Raw genomic sequence first — 5,217 nt, 5'->3', positions numbered from 1 at the left:
GCCGCACGATAAAAGCTCGTGTCGCATGGTGCGTACACAGTCATCTGCCCGGAGGTTGCTTTGGGTGTGGGTTTGTTCTAGTGCAGTTCTTGCAGATAATGCTGGTCCGTGCTGCTGGCCAGCTGGAGGCAGGGAGAGATGTGTGAATGGATACTCATACCCAGCTGGCAGGGAGCAGAAAGCCATTATCTGCCTAACCAGCCTGTGAGCGTGACCTCCTCTGCTGGGCAGAAATGCAGGATTAATGGCATGCATGCGTGAGTGCTTCATCAGTTCATACATGAGCACCTGATCCTTTTACACATGAACGCCCCATGAAATTATGCATGAGCATCCAATTATTTCACAGGAGTGCCCTGAAAGTTCATGCATTAGTGCCCAATTAGCTCACACATGAGTGCCCAATTAATTTATACCTAAGCATTCAATTACTTCATGCACAAGCACCCAATTTATCTATGCATGCGCACTGAGATAGCTCACGTGAGCAGCTGATTAATTCGTGCCTGAGCAGCCATTTCTTGTCTGTACCCCATCAGCTCATGCACGAGTGCCCTTCTAGTACAGGTACGAGTGCTGTGGGGGACAGAAATGTCAGGGTCCAGGTCGCTGGGTGCATCACGTGATGAAAAGCCAGCTGGCAAGGGAAGCCCGCAGCCCGCTGCTGGGATAGAGCTGTGGAAGGGGGGGAGCAGTGAGATGAGGTGCCCTGTAAGGAGCCATGCAATGAGATATTTGGGGAGGCTTGGGGAAGGAGAGGCTCCTGGGGAGATGCACAGCTGGAGACATGCGCCTGGGCAGAGATGCTCCACGTGCTGGAAGGGTTTGCTTCTGTGGGGTCTTGCAGCCCCTGGAGGACCCATGCTGGAGCAGCGATGGCAGCGTGTAACCCCAACCTCCTGCTGGCTGGCATCTCCCTGCAGGAATGGCGATGTGCTGTAGGCAGCCTACAGCATTTTTGCTGTAGGAGATGGAGACTGAGGAGGAGGGGAGAAGTGTGTGGCTCGAGCTGAACCTGGAAAGGGGGAGGAAAAGTCTTTCCTGAAATGTTAAATTGCTTATGGTTTTGGTTGTTTGGGGTTTTTTTATCTCAATACCTGATTCATTAATTAGAAGTCTGTGTTAACTGGCAAATAAGTATCATGTTAAGTAAAAATTCAGCAAGTTGAGACCATTGGGCCAACAACACCTTGCTGTTCACATTGCTTGTGCTGAACCAGCACATCACACCCCTTCCCCATGCTTTGTCCTCCTCAGAGCTGCAAGGACTAAATGCCTCTTTGCTGCCCTGAAGGGACCAAACTGCTGCCCCTGCCCGGGGATCTGGCAGGGCCTTGGTGCCACAGTAACACTCCTGCCCTGACTGACTGCACGGCTATGAGACAGGCAGGAGGGGAGCTGCCACTTCTTGCTGCAGGGTCATCTCAGGTGCTTCTTCACTGAAAATTGGTTCTTTTCAGGAGCATCAAAACTATGTTCAGGGTCTTTATTGCAGGGCAGCCCACAAACATCCCTCCTGCCCCCCCAGAGCACTGAGGGGCTGAGAAACATAGTCCAACAGGGCATCACTGCATCTGCTCAGCCCTTGGGAAAAGGCAGAAGTGCCTTTCTCTGCCCGTGTGCCCAGCACTTGCCTTTTGCTTGTAAGAGTTCAGTACCGACCCCATCTCTTGCCATTGCCTTTTTCAAGGGCTGCACTAGAAGCCATTTTCTTTATTCCTGCCCGCAGGAGCTGGGGAGGTCTCTAGTGAGTGTGGTTTCTCTTGCAGCATGGGGCTGGGCCAGGTGGCAGCAGGCATCACTAGTAGGTGACAGGTTTTCATAACCGGAGCTCACAAACACTTCGCCTTGGCTGATCCAAACAAATAAGGAGTCCACTCTCTTCTCCTAGTCGACTGACTGTGCCCTGGGTATGTCCTGCGTCTCTGTGTCTCAAGTGACTGTATACTAGGCAAGTTTTAAACTGTGGTTGCAAACCAAAACTTCCAGGTGACTAAATTGACACAAACTGCATATTAGACTACTGATGTGATGCACGTAGGCTCTGACTTCACTGTACGCAATTGCCTCACTGTCACAATCTGCCATCCTGCCATATTTATGCTTCCCAGCTGAGGTTTAGGGGGGGCTGTGCACTGCAGAGCATTGTGGTGAATGGGGAGAGAGAGAAAAATACAGGTATGTATTCACATCAGGTCAGCTACTTCTTAAAAACCATCCCAAGAAAAACTCTGGCTTTAATTAAATGCAAAACAGACTTTTTCCTCTTTCAGGAAGTGAAACAAACTGCCTTGACTCGCTTGGTGTTTACCAGGAGGTAGGAACACACCAGCAGGCAGTGACTGTGCTTCCAAGGGGATCCGGTCCTCGCTTGGACAGACACTCTTTGGGCAGAGACGAGGAGGCAGAGGTCCATCCATCCAGCTGCCCACCTACCATGCCTGCAGCATCCCTGGCATTCCTAATGCCTGCAGGGCAGGGGCAGAAATGGCATGGGGTGTGCAGGAAACCCCAGCTCTTCTTGGCCAGCAGTCAAGGGCTGGGTGGGATACCCCCAACACCACACCGGGCAATTGCTAGATGCATTGAATAGCTGAATGCCAGTCACACCAGTATGCCTGCCTCAGAGAGCTGGGTGTGGGCTTCTCCGGGACTCTCTTCACTTGGTCGCTGGGGAAGGTAAGACATCCCCACTGGCTTAAGTAGGATCCGTTTCAGGTCACCTCTAAATTCCTGAATATGTCAAGGGGAAAAACAATTATCATTTTTTTTTCATTGCAGGTGCTTTGCTTGGCAGTGTTTAGTAACTTTCTGATTTTCAACAATTCTCTCCCCTGGGAAACCGAAGGATTAAACAGCTATGATTTTCCCCAAGTTTTACCAAAAAATTCTAAGTCATATACACATTCCTTTAGTACTAGCAGAACAACTCTGTAGGCAAAAAAAAAAAAAATATGGAGCTGCTCAGGTTGCCCAAGCAAAACAGAAAGCAGAAGTAGAAACCCCAGCCACTTAGTCATCTGCTTCTGAATTTATATCTTAGCCCCACAAGCAATTACTTTGGCATTCAGCACAATCACGGGAGCAAGAAAAACCTGTGCGGGAGCGGAAAGAGCAGCTGGGAGTGCACAGGAGCTTCCTGAGACAGATTCATCACCAATAAAAGATCCCAATTTTTCCATGCATCCTCGCAGAGACCGTGGTTGTCTTGTCCATCCGTATATTCCTGGCTCCCTGTGACCACTTGGATCCCGGTCTCCAGTCCTCCAGCATGTCACACCAGCTCTCCCTGCCACCAGGCTTTGCACTGAAGGAATGTCTGTAAGGGGCTGGGGCCACAGCAGCCCTCCCTCCTCAGCTGCCAGGAGAGACACAAACAGCAAGACTAGGAAAGCTGCTCTGCTTTTTCTTTCATTCCTTCTTCTTTTCTTTTTTCCTTTCAGCAGTACCTGGTCTCAGCAGTGGATTTACATTTGCTGGCACCAATACCTCATGAACTTGAAAACTTAACACAAGCCCCTCTTTCAACCATGGTATTAAAATGACCTTTTGAATTTTCCCCTTCTCACACATACAAAAACTATTTTCTTTGCTTTCAAATGCATCAGAATTATATAACAGATTTAAGGAGAGATTTTTTTCTTCATTGCAGGTAGCCATTAAGAGAACTGAACACGCTCACAGCGAAGGGGACAAGGAAGGCATCATCTCAAATGGACAAAATGAACCTGTGGTTTGGTTTCCCCCCTCTCCCTCAACACTGCAGCCTAGATCTTCACTTAAGCTTTAACAAGCTGATGATGTGCTTGGCTTCTCAAGGACAGATCATACTTTGCTTCACCTCTTTCAAAATTGGAACAGATGAGAGGTAGCTGATGGAGCAGTACCTGCTGGGGAATGCTCTTGTCCTGAGAAGGTGAGTACAACTAGGAGTCATGGGATGCTACGGTTCTTCTCCTGCACACTCAAGATGAGGGCATTAAAAGTCTTATCACTCGCCAACAAACAAATTTTGGTAAAGAACCTGAAAAAGCCACTTGGAAGAACAGATGACCTCCAAACCATGGCACTGACCCTCTCTCTCCCTCAAGCCGTGGTGCTGTTTTTTTCTGACTATTGTTGAACTGTTGCATGATGCCACTGCAGGGTGTTGTGCAAAACTGCCCAAATGCTTCTCTTCTAAATCCTAGTTGCTCTTCTAGTCCCAGTGCAGAATGTTTTAAAATCATAGAACCATAGAATCATTTAGGTTGGAAAGGACCTTTGAGATCATCAAATCCAACCGTTAACCCAGGACTCGCAAGTCCGTTGCTAAACCATGTCCCTGAGCATCGCATCTACGTCTTTTAATACCTCCAGGGATGGTGATTCCACCACCTCCCTGGGCAGCCTGTTCCGGCACTTGAAAATGTCTCTTAAGGTAGCAACACAGGGAAGTACATTCAAAAAGTTAAGGGTTTGACTCAACTGCATGCTGTACATCTTCCAGGAGACTTTGTACACCCAAAGCCTTGCAGATACCTGGCATCCATCGAGCGCTCATAGCCCATAAACATTACACCAGCAGAACGAGCTCCCACTGGTAATAACCCACACCGAAGGCACTACCTTACTCGCACAACTGTAACTTCCCAAACAAACTTATTTTACAGAGGCTGTTTGTACTAACATTTTTCTGAGAACAAATGAGGGATATTAGGAATCTTTTCATGCCTTTTATTGCATATGTTTAAAATGTTAAATGCCATTGTTCCACATCTAGGGTCTGACGTTTTTCTGAAACCACTGCAGAAAACAGATGAAATTTAGTCCTGAAAAACAAACCCCTCTGACACCTCTGTTTAGCATGTTTTCCAGTTACACAGTGAAAAAAACAACAAAACAAAAAAATCGGTAGGCTATTAGGCTTACTATAGTTTTGTCCATCTATTTCTGCAGTTCAAATCCATGAAATGTTACAAACAGCAGAAAGTTGCTGAGGAAATTAGTTTTCTTATAAGCAGTTAGCACATGGGTTTATGTGCAAAAATGGTTCACAGGCTGGTCCTTGTAAAAGAAATACCAGATCTTCAGCATTTTTTTCTATGCTCAGACTTTCAAAAAACTGAGAAAGGTTTCCATGAAGATGTAAAGGAAATACAGCAAAATTATTCATGACGGCTGCAATAGTTCTCCTACGTGTTTTAATAGTCATCCTTCTCCTAGTTATGGCAGTAA

Source organism: Falco peregrinus, chromosome 2 (assembly GCF_023634155.1).
Source record: "Falco peregrinus isolate bFalPer1 chromosome 2, bFalPer1.pri, whole genome shotgun sequence".
NCBI lineage: Eukaryota > Metazoa > Chordata > Aves > Falconiformes > Falconidae > Falco > Falco peregrinus.
The sequence above is the reverse complement of the archived record's forward strand: the minus strand, read 5'-3'. Positions refer to the sequence as shown.